The sequence below is a fragment of the Oncorhynchus clarkii genome, chromosome 4 (genome assembly GCF_045791955.1).
Source record: "Oncorhynchus clarkii lewisi isolate Uvic-CL-2024 chromosome 4, UVic_Ocla_1.0, whole genome shotgun sequence".
NCBI classification, from domain to species: Eukaryota; Metazoa; Chordata; class Actinopteri; order Salmoniformes; family Salmonidae; genus Oncorhynchus; species Oncorhynchus clarkii.
Genome location: NC_092150.1, coordinates 36,267,694 through 36,286,082, shown reverse-complemented (window position 1 = coordinate 36,286,082; position 18,389 = coordinate 36,267,694). Strand labels below are relative to the sequence as shown.

Genomic DNA, 18,389 nt, shown 5'->3' with positions numbered 1-18,389 from the left:
CTTTTGTATATATAATTAGAATTTACATGACTGTTTATTTATTTGACAAAAATGCTCTAGGGGGCATTACAGGACCCTATTTTGACTTGTGGCAGCAGCCTACAATGAGAATCACCTAGAAGCCAAGGTAGGCTTCCCAAGTACACAGCACAGTTTTAACAGTTCACTTAAAGTCATATACAGTACCAGTCAAATGTTTGGACACACCTACTCATGCAACAGTTTCTTTATTTTTTTTACTATTTTCTACATTGCAAAATAATAGTGAAGACATCAAAACTATGAAATAACACATATGGAATAACATAGTAACCAAAAGTGTTAAACAAATCAAAATATATTTTATATTTGAGATTCTTCAAAGTAGCCACAGTTTGCCTTTATAAACAGCTTTGCACACTTGGCATTCTCTCAACCAGATTCACGAGGTAGTCACCTGGAATGCATTTAAATTAACAGGTGTGCCTTGTTAAAAGTTAATTTGTGGAATTTCTTTCCTTCTTAACGCGTTTGAGCCAATCAGTTGTTTTGTGACAAGGTAGGGGTGGTATACAGAAGATAGCCCTATTTAGTAAGATACCAAGTCCATATTTTGGCAAGAACAGCTCAAATAAGCAAAGAGAAACGACAGTCCATCATTACTTTAAGACATGAAGGTCAACGCGGAACATTTCAAGAAAATTGAAAGTTTCTTCAAGTGCAGTCGCAAAAACCATCAAGAGCTATGATGAAACTGGCTCTCATGAGGACCGCCACAGGAAAGGAAGACCCAGAGTTACCTCTGCTGCAGAGGATACGTTCATTAGAGTTCACTGCACTTCAGACTGCAGCCCAAATAAATGCTTCAAAAACGTCAAGTAACAGACACATCTCAACATCAACTGCTCAGAAGAGACCGCATGAAATCAGGCCTTCATGGTCGAATTGCTGCAAATAAACTACTACTAAAAGGACACCGATAAGAAGAAGAGGCTTGCTTGGACCTAGACACACGAGCAATGGACATTAGACCAGTGGAAATATGTCAGTCAGTCTAATAAATCCAAATGTGAGATTTTTGGTTTCAACCGCCGAGTCTTTGTGAGACGCAGAGTAGGTGAACGGATGATCTCCGCATGTGTGGTTCCCACCGTGAAGCATGGAGGTGGTGTTGTGATGGTGTGGGGGTGCTTAGCTGTTGACACAGTCTGTGATTTATTTAGAATTCAAGGCACACTTAACCAGCATGGCTTTGTTTAACATTTTTTGGGTTACTACATGATTCTATATGTGTTATTTCAAAGTGTTGATGTCTTCACTATTATTCTACAATGTAGACAATGGTAAAAATAAAGAAAAACCCTTAAATGAGTAGGTGTGTCCAAACTTTTGCCTGGTACTGTAAATGGCACTCTCGGTCAGTTTCTTCTGATCATTCTTGTTGTTAAATCCTGTGTTGTTTATCAAACATCTGCCTACTCATTGGCCACATGACTAGTGCTTAAGCATTCTCTCCCTCCCTTTCTCCCTCGCTTCCTCCCTTCCTGCTTACGTTCTAATTGGGCTAAAATGGCAGGTTTATTTTACATGGAGAGGGACTTATAAACAAAGTGACTGCCCCTCCTCTATTTGGTAACTCTGTCACCCCAGAGCCTAGGACTGAGCAATAGGACCAGAGCTAACAAGCTCAGGGAGAAAGGAGCTCTCTGGCTAGGCAAGACTGTAGCCTTGCGTTCCAAATGGCACCCTATTCCTAATATATTTTGACCAGAGCCCTATAGTTGTGCACTAGCCTATAGGGAGTTGGGTGCCATTTTAAACACAGCTGTAGAATGGGCTGAATATGAGGAATGGCTTGCTTCATAGGAAGTATACTGTATATTTATACTATAACAGATGAAAATCATATAAGCCTAGGCCCTAGGACATTTACTACAGCACACTTTAAACAATATATACCCCACACTCACAATGCCAGGACACTGTTCTGTTTCAGAAAGAGGCATATGGAAGCTACACAGACAGCACAATGTTCTGAGAACCATATGTTTCTTTATTTGAATTTCAGCATAACATTTCCTACAGGTTTCCTCAAGGTTCTATTTAAAGTAATGTTCTCAAATTGTTCTGAGAACGTTAAGAAACAGCATTCTTCTGTGGGAATATCTATTTAAAGTCATGTTTTTAGAACATTAAGAAAACTTTCCATAAAAACCACAAGGAAAAAAATGAGTAATGTTCAAAGGACATTCTAAGAATGTTATTTAAAAAAAACATACATTCCATTCTCAGCGTCAACAAAACTCCATCTATCTTCCATCTTTAAGTGTGTTCAGGTGTGTTGGCCGCACCCACTAATTTGCCACACTTGATCTTAATGATTGCTTGATTCCGTTCTCAAAATGTTAATAATGCCTCCCTGGAAAACTTTCAGGGAATCCCAGTAAAACGTTCTCAGAACCTCCCTACAACCAAAAAAATGTAGGCTTCCAGAACAGGCAAATTTTCATTTCCGTTGTCATAACGTTTAAAGAACATTCAGTTTTACCGGTCAGGAAACTTATGGCTTCATTCCCAGAACCAAAGGAACACCAAAAACGTATGTTCCCACAACTTCCAAGGCAGTGTGACTGATAATCAGTCTGTCATATTAGCACCCTCTGAGAGCCTGCAGGGTGCAGTGTGGGTTTTACGGGTTTGGCTGATTTTCCCCTGCTGTTTAGGCTAATGCACTGGATAGAGGGGGGCGGGTATTCACACGAAAAGGGGGTGACTGTACTTACTGCTCCCAAATGTAGCCCTAAAGTTGTTTATTTAGGTCATCTGTTCCTAAACTTTCGGACTTACAACTTCCAGCATGAGTCCCCCCTCCTGCTACAGAAGGAATGAGTCACTGTGAGAAGGACCTGTGGCGTAGAGGGCGGTTAGAGAGGGTGGAGGAGGGTCAGAGAGGCATCCCCTTGGCTATCAGGGGGATATCCCTGCTGGAGACAGTACTGGGCTCTTCACAAACAAATCCTGATACTCGCTCACGTTACACACAACTGTCCTGCTCATTCTGAGCCAAATACTGGGTAGTGTAGAGGTCGCCTTTGCTCTGGTCTGAGCTCTATGCTTGTTCTCTTCTTCTCAGCTCCCCATGTGGGAGTGATTGACAGGTGAGAGGGGGTTAGGTTGAGTGTGTGTGTGTGTTATGTGTTATGGTCTGGGCTAGGGGCACAAAGGGACCCTTTCAGACATATCCGCCTGCCCCCCACACTGTCACCCCATCAGTGCTGCTACCACTAAGCCTCTCCCAGTACCCCACGCTAACACTCCAGTCAGCCCCCAACATTAAACAAACACCAGATTCCATCAAAGAGCACCCTCAGTCTGAATACACAGAGCTGGCCAAACATCATGGCCCTGGTATGACTGGCCCTGATCTCTGATCTGACAGACCAGCAATTTAAGAAACCATTCCTCACTCCAAACTCACACCAGAACTCATACAGACTGTTTTGAACTGACTCTCAGTTGCAGACTGGCAGGGGACAGAGAGAATGCTGCCAATAGTTTAACAGAGAGCATCAGTTAGGCTACACTCTGTCGGATTTGTGCATTAAAGGAAAAGGAATGTGATCAATTAAAGTTCAGAAGACTGAACTAGGCTAATACATTGGCACATTTGTGACTCGTTTCAGGAAACTAGGCCTATGTCGCACGTCACTACTTCACAGGAGAGGCATTTTAATGTTTTTTGGGGGCAGAAATGCCATCTGGAACATGTGAACTTTCAGGTGCCTTAATAAACAAACTTGTATGCCATCTGTAAATACAAATTTTTAAATTACGAGCCTAGTTAGTTTAGCCACGGAAATAAGAAGGAACCGCTATCCATGATTGGCTGATATAATGGATGGGCTGGACATGCTGAGAGAGGAGTTTGGATTGGTCTGCCATGTAGCACACTTCTGTCTACAACATAAGCTGCTCAGTCTCTGTAGGCAATAATTTCTAACGTGTTTTTTTTTTAAAGATGCTCTCCACTTTTTGGAGTTTCGAAATCAGTGGAATGTCTGGTGGAAGTAGAGTATGACAGCTAAGGAGAAAATTCTGCCGTTTGATTGCAAATATGCAGAGGGAGTCGAAAAGAGACCACACAAAAAGCTGTTGCATAAAACAGCTGTATCTGGGTTACATCTTCAAACTAAGGTCAACCATGGCATCCATGACAGAGAGGAAGAAGTGTTAATCTATGTATTCGGGTAAGAGATTCTAGCTAGCTACATTTTCAGATATTATACATATCTAATTTTGTCAGAAAGTCAATTTTATTGCAAGTTAAAGCGTACTGTTAGCTAGCTAGCTAAAGTTACGTGTATGATCTGTGTAGGAATATTATTCATATCTCAGAGCTATTTGCATTGCTAGTTATAGCCTAATGCTTGCTAGCTAGCTGGCTGTATCCTGTGCTAGCTAGCAACATTGAACCTAGTTGGTTAGTTTTAGCTACCAGCAGATTAATGCATGGTAGTAACATTATGAGTTGGGATTATGGTTCATTGTTTAGCTAGCTAGCTACATGTCTAAACAAAAGACTCCGCTATGCAAGTAACCATTTCACTGTACCGTTTACACCTTCTGTATCCTGTGCATTTGACAAACTTTGATTTGATATAGTGTGTATTTACCAGAGACGGTAATGTGAAGAACAACATGACCTGCGCCAAAGTCATATTAGGATATAACATTAGGCCTATGAGACAGTATCCAATTTCTAAAATTCTGCGGTAGAGTGCCCTGCTTTCATCACACACAACCATAAGCTATTTTCTGTAATTAGCTCACCATTAACTTGTAAATAATAATATTGTAAGTTTATTTTTCTGTAATAATGAATGCAAATTAGCTAAAGTTCAGACAGGTGTCAGCTTATGACATGGTCATTATTTGAAACGGGTAGTCAGCTAGCTATCTAACAAGCTAGAAACAAACCAAAACATTATTTAGAAAAGTAACTTTTAGTTGCCTGGTTTTCTGGATTGACATATACTAAATACATTTTTAAAAGGGTGGGTTTATTGGGTGTTAAAATACACCGTTATGCTATTCTGGGGCACCAGGCTGCTGATGTCATGTAGCCTGTCGTTTTTGAGTTTATACATTTTCGCAACGACAAGTTTGATGTCGGATAAAGAATGTTCATGATGTGACTGCGAAAACTGTCTACAGACATGTCGATAGACGTAGTATACATCAGGCTTTAGTCTTGAACTCTTTGGTTGTTCAGTACAATACCGTACTCACTTTGTTTAACACCTGGCCTCACATGTGAACCCTTAAAGAGATGGGTGGGGCTAAGGCTTAAGAGGTGGTGAAGGATGCTGAATGGATGTAGACAAAGAAGAGCTCTCCAGTAGGTATACCAAAACATTCAAGGGCCATTTTTAAAAAAAGAGCGTTAACAAGTTAATCAAATTTCAATACCGATATTACTTTCCCATTGTTCCTCAACTGTAGTGTATGATATACCATTTTCTATCTCTGAGTCTCTACTTTTATCCAATGTAAAAAAACACAATTTCAGGAGTCCTACCCTCACATCACACCCATTGGCTGTGCTGCTCATGCATTGAATCTGCTCCTCAAGGACATCATGGCACTGAAAACAATGGATATACTCTATAAGAAAGCCAAGGAATTGGTTAGGTATGTGAAGGGTCATCAAGTTATAGCAGCAATCTACCTCACCAAGCAAAGTGAGAAGAAGAAGAGCACCACATTGAAGCTGCCCAGCAACACCCGTTGGGGTGGTGTGTCATCATGTTTGACAGTCTCCTGGAGGGGTAGGAGTCTCTCCAAGAAATGGCCATGTCACAGTCTGCCAATATGGACAGCCCCATCAAGAGGATCCTTCTGGATGATGTATTTTGGGAGAGAGTGGTAAGCAGCCTGAAACTCCTGAAACCTATAGCAGTAGCCATTGCACGGATTGAGGGAGACAATGTCATCCTGTCTGATGTTCAGACTTTGCTTGCAGATGTAAGAAAATAAATCTGTACTGCCCTGCCCACTTCACTATTGCTCCAATCAGAGGACTGCAGTTCTGAAATACATCAAAAAGCGTGAGGACTTCTGCCTTAAGCTCATACACGCCGCAGTGTACATGTTGGACCCCAAGTATGCTGGCAAGAGCATCCTGTCTGGTGCAGGGATCAACAAGGCCTATGTTGTCATCACCACCGTGTCTTGCCACCTTGGCCTGGATGAGGGCAAGGTTCTTGGCAGCCTGGCAAAGTACACTTCCAAGCAAGGGCTTTGGGACGGAGATGCAAAGTCGTACCAATATATCTCATCAGCCACCTGGTAGAAGGGACTTTGTGGATCTGAGGCTCTTTCCCCTGTTGCCTCCATCATCCTCCAAATCGCACCAACATCAGCCGTCTCAGAGCGTAACTGGTTCTTGTTTGGGAACACACACACCAAAGCATGCAACAGGCTGATCAATACAAACATTGGTGGCCATCCGGGAAAATTTTTGGCTTTTTGAGCCATACAACGAGCCATCCTCAACAAGGTTGGAAAGTGACAGTGAAGATAAGGCCTCAGTCTGAGGTGGACATTAAATAGGTCCACAGAGAAGACATGGAAGCCTGAGAGGAAGACAACAAAAGCTTTAGCTTCCAGACTACCATTTTACAGATGTTTGCTGAAAATGTTTTTGGGAGATACGATGGATCATTGGGGATCATTTAATATTCCCTTTATTTTGTTGTTCAGTGAAATCATCCCATGTGAAGAGTCAAATCATTTAATTAAAAGTTCAATGTAACTAAATATTTTTTTTATTTCTATTGGAAGGATTTAATCATTTGAAATTATGTCTATTTATGATAAATATTTTACCTTATGTTTCACTCTCCATATGCTATGGTAGATATATATCCAATGCAAAAAAAAATATACATTTAAAATGGTATTAATATTCATTTGCATATATTCCCATGGAAATGTTCCACCTCTGAATATTCCCCAAAATGTGCAACCCTAAAAAAGGTAGGCATAAGCTACAGATAATGAACACAATTGCATTTTATGGATTGCATTTCAATGCACAGATATATCATGAAGAGATCCAGAAGCCCATTGTCATGCCATCACTTCATTTTTCAACATGATATTGCATGGCCCCATGTCACAAGGATCTGTACACAATTCCTGGAAGCTGAAAATGTCCCAGTTCTTCCATGGCCTGCTGTCACCTATTGAACATGTTTGGGATGCTCTGGATCGACGTGTATGACAGCGTGTTCCAGTTCCCGCCAATATCCAGTACCGCCGCACAGCCATTGACGAGGATTGGGACAACATTCCATAGGCCACAAACAACAGCATGATCAACTGTATGCGAAGGAGAAGTGTCGCGCTACAAGAGTCAAATGGTGGTCACACCAGATACTGACTGGTTTTCTGATCCACGCCCCTACCCATTTTTAAAGTATCGGTCACCAACAGATACCTATATATGTATTCCCAGATCGAATCCCTGAGCTGACAAGGTAAAAAGTTGTTCTGCCCCTGAACAAGGCAGTTAACCCACTGTTCCTAGGCCATCATTGTAAATAAGAATTTAAAAAATAGCAGTGGTATTCATATTTTTGAGCAGACAGACATTATTCGTTGTCAAATTCGTTGGCCAGTCAGCACTTCTCAGCCAACTGTAATACAGGACAGTAAGAGAGTAACCAATCCCAACGCAGTACAGTGAAAAGATCTAGGAGAGGACCAGAATGGAGCAATAAGGGGTCCGGCATCCGGGTTTAGTTCTCTCTATCCCCTCTGTCTCACTCCCTTCTCCCGTTTCTTGTCCTTTGGCCAGTTCTCTGTTTGTTGGTCTCAAATTGGACTTTTAAGATCGAACTTCTCCTCTCAGAATCCTGGCTAAATAAACCGAATTTGAAATGTGGGCGCATGAATGCAGGCTGATGTTTATAGAGGGCTTAGGATGTGGAGACAGACAGCCATAGAATGAGATTCCACGGGGAGTCAGGGTTTAAACCTTGGTAATGCCGTGTCACAAGTACAGTAACTAATATTTACATACAAAAACATGGCTCATGATGAGCGTGAGAACTGGGAACATGGACTAGGGACCGATTACCAGGACGTTTACTCAGAGCATGCGTGGAACAACTGGCAAGTGTCTTCAATTACATTTTAATTTTCTCCCAAACCGAGTCTGTAATACCTACATGTTTCAATCAGACCACCATAGTCCCTGTGTCCAAGAAAGTGAAGGTAACCTGCCTAACTGACTACCGTCGGTAGCCACCATGAAATGCTTTGAAAAGCTGGTCATGGCTCACATCAACACCATCATCCCAGAAACCCTAGACCCACTCCAATTCAGGTCCTCAAAAAGTTATACAGCTGCACCATCGAGAGCATCCTGACTGGTTGCATCACTGCCTGGTATGGCAACTGCTCGGCCTCCGACCGCAAGGCACTACAGAGGGTAGTGCGTACGGCCCAGTATATCACGTGGGCCAAGCTTCCTGCCATCCAGGACCTCTATACCCGGCAGTGTCAGAGGAAGGCCCAAAAAATTGTCAAAGACTCCAGTGACCAAAGTCATAGACTGTTCTCTCTGCTAGCGCAAGCGGTACCATAGTGGCAAGCGGTACCAGAGCACCAAGTCTAGGTCCAAAAGGCTCCTTAACAGCTTCTACCACCAAGCCATAAGACTGTTGAACAACTGATCAAATGGCCATCCGGACTATTTACATTGACACCACCCCACCCTTTTGTTTTCACACTGCTACTACTCACTGTTTATTATCTATGCATCTATGAAAATGGGCAGGGTATATGCACATGTTTAATTTAACCTTATTTAACTAGGCAAGTCAGTTAAGAACAAATTCTTATTTACAATGACTGCCTACCCCGGCCAAACCCGGAAGACACGGGGCCAATTGTGCGCCGCCCTATGGGACTCCCAATCACGGCCGGGTGTGACACAGCCTGGATTCGAATCAGGAACTGTAGTCACAGTGCCTTAGACCACTGCGCCCCTCGGGCAGTGTGTAGTATAGTATTCTACAGTTTACTTAAGGACTCTTTAGTAAGTACTCACTGTGGGAAAGGCGGGACGACAGGGGTGAGAGAGAAGTGCCACTCCAAAAACACTGCCGCATCAACCTTTCACCCCTGCTGTGACCGCTCTGGTTCAATCCACCCTAGCCTAACCCTATAGCAGGGTCTCCCAATGTCAGCCCTGGGGGCTCCCCCTGGGTGCACATTTTGGTTTTTGCCCTAGCACTACACAGCTGATTCAAATAATCCAAGCTTGATGATGAGTTGGTTATTGTAATCAGCTGTGTAGTGCTAGGACAAAAGGACAGAGTTTGGGAAACCCTTCCTTAAAGCAGAAACCACTGATGAGAAAGTGCCACAAAAATATAACCCGCCACTGCATTCCACCAAAACAAACAAGCAGAGGCTGGCTGGGCCACCCAACATTTTCAATTAGAGCCAGAGAGAGGGCAGGAAACAGCCCCGTGTCCCCTGCAGGGAGATGGGTGGAAGTCAGGGGTGAGGAAAGGGGTCTTCAAGGCTCCAACCAGAGAGAGGCTCAGCGACAGCTTAGCACTCATTTCCTGTGATATCATTGTCTGATTAATACACAGCATACATACACACATGGTGGAAAAAGTTGCAGAAAATGTAATTTAAAAAAATATTTAGTAATTTAAAGAATCCCTCAAAATAATACAGTAGGCCTTATTGATATAGGCTTGCACACCCACACTAAAATATTTCCAGTAAAACGTACAGCAATTTACTGGCAGCAATTGGCCAGAATGTTACTGAAATGTATTGTAATCCATTTTACAGTGCCAAAAATGTTACGGTAACCTAATTTATAGTACATTACTGGAATTACCCATGCTGCGGCATATTACCCAGTGTTCTTTGCAAGTTTTCATTTTTCACATTTACATAGAAATGTTGGTCATTTAGTAGGCACTCATGTCCTTAGCAACTTAGTCAGTGCAATCAACCAAGGTTGATAAAACATGTAAAAAAAACAACAATTTACAGTCATAGTCAGTGTTTTCCAATAAGGCCGGCTGTCGGCTAATCAGAAGGTTACTGACTCATTTTAAGTCAGCTACATTTTCTACTTTCTACTACTTTTCCTTTAAAAAGTTTCAAATTGCTAGTCCGTCAAGCCTTCTCCTGCTAGAATGAATCATATGCATCTTCTAGTGATCCATTGATGGAATAGGCACCTGTCAGTCAAAGTGAGTGATGACAGTGAGCGAATAACAGCAAAAATCCAAAATAAGCCTAATGCGTTTCTATGTGCTTACTTTGGATTTAAACCTGTCAACTGCCTTCCCGCCTTTGGGACAACGACTCCCTTTGTTAGGACAGAGACATTAGCATTTCGTCATTATATACAGATCTCTCGTCGCTGTTTTATTTGTATTTTTTATTTTTTTTACACAGAGGGAGAGAGCATGATGCTTGTGAATTTAATGTAGGCCTAAGTGGTAACGATGAGTCGAAATCCACAACTTAGCCTAATTATTGTTTTCGGACACATTCGTTTATTTCCTTTTGCGTGTTTCACATAGCCAGCCACGCAGAGTCGTGTCGCATAGTAGGCTATTTACTCTGCGTTGGTTGACAATCATGTGATCAATCCATAAGGGCATACACAAAATGCAAGAATAACAGATCCTTTAATAAAAGCACAGAGAGGGGGAAACACTGAGAAGTACCTATATTACTGTTAGTCTTCATTTTCCAGTTGTTGTTTAACATACTTTATTCCTAGGTGTGATAATAGCAGAGGGCTTACGTTTCATTAAGCCTGTGATACCTTAAGCCGTAGAGAAGAAGGTTCAAAGCTGCCTGTTCAGTCTCGCTCTCCTTGCCCACTGCTCCACCTGAAACAGCACATCAGTGTGCAGTATTTGAGGATGCACACACACACACGTCAACATCTATGCTCTGACCTTTCACCTCTGAGGGTAACACAGTAGGGGGTAATGTTTCTCTACCAATAACATGACCCCCTCAACACTGACCTGACACACAAAAAAATATAAATTAAAGACAGCGCTTGCTTATCTGCAACACTTAGGCCTACATCATTTTGGTGATGTCAAAGATTACAAATCATACAAGAAGCTTACACAAAATGTAGGCTATTGCAAAGTCTCATTTAGATCAAAAGTTTGATAAAGCAATGGGAAAAAATGTATCCAAGGGGACTAAAGCACTAAGGTAACAATCATCTGCATAGTTTCAAGGCACTGACCTTATATCAGCAATATGCTGCTGTAGTGCAATTCCATGGTAACAAAATGATGCTTAGACTCAGTTCACTTTAAAATGTAAGCCAAACAAAAACCATTGACTTAAAAGTTTAACAAACCATAAAACTGTATGAACAAGGACAAATTTAAACAATTTCCACAGAAAATGTTACAAAAACAAATTTAGTAAAGTTATATCAACGCTGAATCAACGTCTCGGAAGAACACATCATTCATTTGCATTCCTCAAAACATAACCAAATATTAGCATAATAGGCCTATAAGTTTACTGTGACACCAAAAACACCTCATTTCTAAATGAGATTTTAGGATGGCTAGCTGAAGCTGAATATTCCCCCAAAAATTATGATGCGCCAAAACTCAGAGCGCACAACCAGGCAGGATTAATGCGTTGATTAAAACAATATACAATTAATGCTAATAGTTTGTTAACAGCATCTGCGCTTATTCAAAAAGATCTAAATGCATATTACCATGAAACTGATTGAGATAAATCAAGTGATTGACATGGAGATACAGTTTGAACGTTTCACCGGTAAAACGTGAAGAATTATCATTCACAACTGACAGTGATGATGGCCTATTTTGAAATAAATTGGTGTTGAGGGTATTAGAAAAGTAACCTTTTCTTTAGACAATATGGCATAGGCAGACATCGCAATTGGTGGATGCATTTTATGCATATTCTATAAGGATAGGCTGGCTATTCAATTGGCTAAATATGTTGGTACAAACTTTGATTACCTTTTTTTTAAATTATTATTACGATCCCTCACCTACAAAAATAGCACTACACCACTGCCCATTGTGGAGTTGAGTTTAGTCGGCTACCATCAATCAAACAAAACAAGAGGCAAAGGCTATTAGTTTGACAGGCCATGGTTTCCATTATATCCTACAGAACTCCTCTACATCTGCCTCTGCGTAGTCAAATTTACACATATAAACACCGGATATATTTCATGAGACTGGCCTTACACAGGCCTAGCCCTGCGCTACAGTACAGTAGTACCGAATAAACCAAGGAAAGCAGTAAGCAAGACCACATCGTTCATAAATGTGTCATTCTCTTTGGCAAGACCATCCCAGGTAGGAATGTAGATTCTGTGTGGTCAATGACCCCTTGATGCGATACCTGTGCGCATGTCAAGAAAGGTGAGCAAGCGAGGTTGTTTTTTGGGGACATGTCAGCTGACACAGACAGCGCTAGCAGTAGTTAGCTAGCGCAACTAATAGTTAAAACATTTCTCAAGTGCGTTCGCTGCCAGACCAATATAATTACTTATACACATACTTAGACCATCAGACAAACATACATAGTAACGATATGAACAGTAAATTGGAAGTTGGAAACTGTTAGCTGACTAACGTTAGTAGCATGCAAGCCAGCAGGCTAGCTTTGATAACGGAAATGTAAACAATCATCGGAGAATTCTGCAAAATGAGACGAACTAAGACCGTGAATCCAATCCAATGGTAAAATAAAGCTTTCATATGTGTCACAATATTTTGTAAAATAGATAATAGGGTAACTTACAATGCAGCAGTTGAATGAAATATTCCAGCTAACCTTTTCAGATATCAACTTTGTTTGCCACTTCCTGCAACGCCCAGTCGGTGATGATGTCATCACGCACTCACCTTCATCCCCCTCGGAGCATCAGAGCCATCAGCGCAGGAGCTGGGTTGAGTTGAGTACAATTTGGTATGGTGTGGATTGTTATTCAAAACACTGTAGCTAAAATGCATTGCACTGCTGAGCGTACAAAACATTAGAAACACCTGCTCTATCCATGATGTAGACTGACCAGGTGAATGCTATGATCCCTAATTGATGTCACCTGTTAATTCAACTTCAATCAGAGTAGATGAACGGGAGAAGACAGGTTAAAGAGGATTTTTAAGCCTTGATACATGGATTGTGTATGTGTGCCATCCAGAGGGTGAATGGGCAAGACAAAAATATTTGTGTCTTTGAACAGGGGATGGATGGTACAAGGTGCCAGGCGCACCGGTTTGAGTGTGTCAAGATCTGCAACGCTGCTGGGTTTTTCACGCTCAACAGTTTCCCATGTGTATCAAGAACTTAACACAACTGTGCATCCCTGTGGAAATCTTTTGACACGTTGTACAACAATTCCCTGACAAATTGAGGCTGTTCTGCAGGAAAAAGGGGGTGCAAATCAATATTAGTAGATTTTTTTAACACTTGTTTTGGTTTCTACATGATTCCATATGTTTTTTTTTATAGTTTTGATGTCTTCACTGTTATTCTACAATGTATAAAATGAAGAAAAACACTTGAATGAGAAGGTGTGTCCAAACTTTTGACTGGTACTAATATTTAGTGCATTTGGAAAGTGTTCAGACCTAACTTTTTCCATATTTTGTTATGTTAAAGCCTTATTCTAAATTGGATTAAATCTATCTACACACAATGCACCCCATTTGAAATTGAGTTCAGGTGCATCCTGTTTCCATCGATCATCCTTCAGATGTTGAGTCCACCTGTGGTAAATTCAATTGATTGGACATGATTTGGAAAGGCACACACCTGTCTACATAAGGTCCTACAGTTGACAGTGAACGTCAGAGGAAAAACCAAGCCATGAGGTCGAAGCAATTGTCCATATAGCTCTGAGACAGGATTGTGTCGAGGCACAGATCTGGGGAAGGGTACTCAAAAATGTCTGCAACATTGAAGGTCCTCCAAAAACACAGTGGCCTTCATCATTATTAAATGGAAGAAGTTTGGAACCACCGAACTGAGCAATCCGTGGAGAAGGGCCTAGGTCAGGGAGGTGACCAAGAACCCGATGGTAACTCTGACAAACCTCTAGAGTTCCTCTGTGGAGATGGGAGAAACTTCCAGAAGGACAACCATCTCTGCAACACTCCACCAATCAGACCTTTATGGCAGAATATCCCGACGGATGCCACTCCTCAGTAAAAGGCACATGACAGCCTGCTTGGAGTTTGCCAAAAGGCACCTAAAGACTCTGAGACATGAGAAATTAGATTCTCTGGTCAGATGAAACCAAGTTTGAACTCTTTGGCCTGAATGCCAAGCGTCACATCTGGAAGAAACCTGGCACCATCCCTATGGTGAATCATGGTGGTGGCAGGATCATGCTGTGGGGATGTTAGCAACAGAGACTGGGAGAATGGTCAGGATCGAGGCAAAGTACAGAGAGATCCTTGATGAAAACATTCTCCAGAGCGCTTGGGACCTCAGACTGGGGGCGAAGGTTCACCTTCCAACAGGACAACGACCCTAAGCACACAACCAAGACAACGCAGGAGTGGCTTCAGGACAAGTCTCTGAATGTCCTTGAGTGGCCCAACCAGAGCTCAGACTTGAACCCGATCGAACATCTCTGGAGAGACCTGAAGTTATCTGTGCAGCGACGCTCCCCATCCAACCTGACAGAGCTTGGAAGGATCTGCAGAGAAGAATGGGAGAAACTCCCCAAATACAGATGTGCCGAGCTTGTAGCGTCATACCTAAAAAGACTTGTCTGTAATCACTGCCAAAGGTCCTTCAACAATGTACTGAGTAAAGGGTGTGAATACTTTTGTAAATGTGATATTTCTTTTTTTTTATTAGGATAAACATCTAAACTGTTTTAGCTTTGTCATTATGGGGTATTGTGTGTAGATTGATGAGGGGGAAAAAAACATTTAATACATTTTCAAATAAATAATATATCTAAAGTGCTTTCGGAAAAGTATTCAGACCCCTTGAATTTTTCCACATTTTGTTACGTTACAGCCTTATTCTAAAATTGATTAAATAAAACATTTTCCTCAGCAATCTACACACAATACCCCAGAATGACAAAGCCAAAACAGGTTTTTAGAATTTATTTCAAATGTATTAAAAACAGAAATACCTTATTTACATAACTATTCAGACCCTTTGCTATGAGACTCAAAATTGAGCTCAGGTGCATCCTGTTTCCATTGATCATCATTGAGATGTTTCTACAATTTTATTGGAGTCCACCTGTGGTACATTCAATTGTTCGGACATGATTTTGAAAGGCACACGCCTGTCTACATTGTCCTTCGCTAATATTGGCACCATTGGTAAATATGAGCAAAACAGGTTGTGAAAAAATTTATTTGCTATTTATCCTCTTCATCTTTCATTCAAAATATTCACAAAAATCTGACCTTTTAAATGAAGCAAAATGATTGAAAGAAATACATTTTAAATAAATATTTTTCCCCGAAAAATCTGTGCCACAATTATTGGCACCCAATTATTGGCATTCTTATGAATAAAATCTAACTGAAGTAAATTCCCATTCATTTTTCACATCTTTAAGTTCACCTGAGTGATTAGGAACACTTAAGTGTTAAGCCATGACTTCCTGTTTCACTGGGGTATAAATATGAGGTGACACACAGGCCAAGTTTCCATAGTCATCCATCACTATGGGAAAGACCTGAGACTACAGTGAGGATGTGTGACAAAAGGTTGTTGAGCTGTACAAATCAGGAAATGACCATAAGAAAATAGCTCAACCGTTGAAAATGCAAATTTTCCACTGGAGATGTCCTCTTGCGGGCTGATTGTTAACGTGTGTCTATATTGACCCCATGCACAGTGAGGAGGATGGTTAGAGTGGCCGAAAAGGATCACAGCTGGAGAATTGCAGACGATAGTTGGGTCTTGGTGTCAGAAAGTCTCCAAATCTACAATCAGACGCCACCTACATAACCACAAGTTGTTTTGCAGGGTTGCCATAAAAAAGTATTTGTTGTCATCAAATAACAAACTCAAGTGCCCACCAGAGTTGGGTTTGGCGTAAACAGAAAGATAGCCATGCAGAAAAGTAACTCATCCCCACGGTGAAGTATGGAGGTGGATCTTTGATGTTGTGGGGCCGTTTTTCTTCAAAAGGCCCGGGACAACTTGTTAGGATATATGGTATCATGGACTCCATCAAATATCAGCAGATATTAAATCAAAACCTGACTGCCTCTGCTAGGAAGCTTAAGCTGGGCCGTGTTTTGATCTTCCAGCAGGACAATGATCCAAGCACACCTCAAAATCAACACAAAAATAGTTCACTGACCACAGAATCAGAAGGTTTTACCTAGTCCCCTGACCTAAACCCCATAGAAAACATGTGGGATGAGCCGAGCTCGGTATCTGAAGGATCTGGAGAGATTCTGTATGGAGGAGTGGTCTCAGATTCCTTGCCATGTGTTCTCCAAACTCATTACACATTATATGAGAAGACTCTTGGCAAAGGGAGGTTGCACAAAGTATTGAATGAAGGGGTGGCAATAATTGTGGCACACATATATTGAGAAGAATATTAGTTTTATGATTTATTTTTTCTTTCAATTATTTTACTTTAATTAAAGGTTAGATTTAATCACCTTCAAGACTATTGGAAAAGCATTCCTCATGAAGTTGGTTGAGAGAATGCCAAGAGTGTCATCAAGGCAAATGGTGGCTACTTTGAAGAATCATAAATATAAAATATATTTTGATTTGTTTAACACTTTTTTGGTTATTACATGATTTCATATTCATTATGCCTTCACTATTATTCTACAATGTAGAAAATAGTAAAAAATAAAGAAAACACTGCTATGAGTAGGTGTGTCCAAATCCAAGTTTGACTGGTACTATGTGTGTGTGTACAGTGCCTTGCGAAAGTATTCGGCCCCCTTGAACTTTGCAACCTTTTGCCACATTTCAGGCTTCAAACATAAAGATATAAAACTGTATTTTTTTGTGAAGAATCAACAACAAGTGGGAAACAATCATGAAGTGGAACGACATTTATTGGATATTTAAAACTTTTTTAACAAATCAAAAACTGAAAAATTGGGCGTGCAAAATTATTCAGCCCCTTTACTTTCAGTGCAGCAAACTCTCTCCAGAAGTTCAGTGAGGATCTCTGAATGATCCAATGTTGACCTAAATGACTAATGATGATAAATACAATCCACCTGTGTGTAATCAAGTCTCCGTATTAATGCACCTGCACTGTGATAGTCTCAGAGGTCCGTTAAAAGCGCAGAGAGCATCATGAAGAACAAGGAACACACCAGGCAGGTCCAAGATACTGTTGTGAAGAAGTTTAAAGCCAGATTTGGATACAAAAAGATTTCCCAAGCTTTAAACATCCCAAGGAGCACTGTGCAAGCGATAATATTGAAATGGAAGGAGTATCAGACCACTGTAAATCTACCAAGACCTGGCCGTCCCTCTAAACTTTCAGCTCATACAAGGAGAAGACTGATCAGAGATGCAGCCAAGAGGCCCATGATCACTCTGGATGAACTGCAGAGATCTACAGCTGAGGTGGGAGACTCTGTCCATAGGACAACAATCAGTCGTATATAGCACAAATCTGGCCTTTATGGAAGAGTGGCAAGAAGAAAGCCATTTCTTAAAGATATCCATAAAAAGTGTTGTTTAAAGTTTGCCACAAGCCACCTGGGAGACACACCAAACATGTGGAAGAAGGTGCTCTGGTCAGATGAAACCAAAATTGAACTTTTTGGCAACAATGCAAAACGTTATGTTTGGCGTAAAAGCAACACAGCTGAACACACCATCCCCACTGTCAAACATGGTGGTGGCAGCATCATGGTTTGGGCCTGCTTTTCTTCAGCAGGGACAGGGAAGATGGTTAAAATTGATGGGAAGATGGATGGAGCCAAATACAGGACCATTCTGGAAGAAAACCTGATGGAGTCTGCAAAAGACCTGAGACTGGGACGGAGATTTGTCTTCCAACAAGACAATGATCCAAAACATAAAGCAAAATCTACAATGGAATGGTTCAAAAATAAGCATATGCAGGTGTTAGAATGGCCAAGTCAAAGTCCAGACCTGAATCCAATCGAGAATCTGTGGAAAGAACTGAAAACTGCTGTTCACAAATGCTCTCCATCCAACCTTACTGAGCTCGAGCTGTTTTGCAAGGAGGAATGGGAAAAAATGTCAGTCTCTCGATGTGCAAAACTGATAGAGACATACCCCAAGCGACTTACAGCTGTAATCGCAGCAAAAGGTGGCGCTACAAAGTATTAACTTAAGGGGGCTGA

General features: G+C 41.3%; 1 protein-coding gene across 11 annotated transcripts in view; it reads right to left on the bottom strand.

Annotated features, from left to right (window-relative positions):
• The window catches only part of LOC139406763 (exocyst complex component 2-like), an 85,304-nt gene extending 72,370 nt beyond the window's left edge, over positions 1–12,934 (bottom strand). For 2 of the 11 annotated variants that reach the window (XM_071149772.1, XM_071149781.1), the window contains exons 1-2: positions 12,850–12,928; positions 10,853–10,919 (exon numbers count right to left, since the gene is read on the bottom strand). The gene's annotated coding sequence lies outside the window, so the exon portion shown is untranslated. Of the gene's footprint in view, positions 1–10,852; positions 10,920–12,849 lie in introns of all 11 variants that reach the window. The other 9 variants (XM_071149770.1, XM_071149776.1, XM_071149774.1 and 6 more) reach the window with 7 other exon arrangements.
• Positions 12,935–18,389: the final 5,455 nt, after the last annotated feature.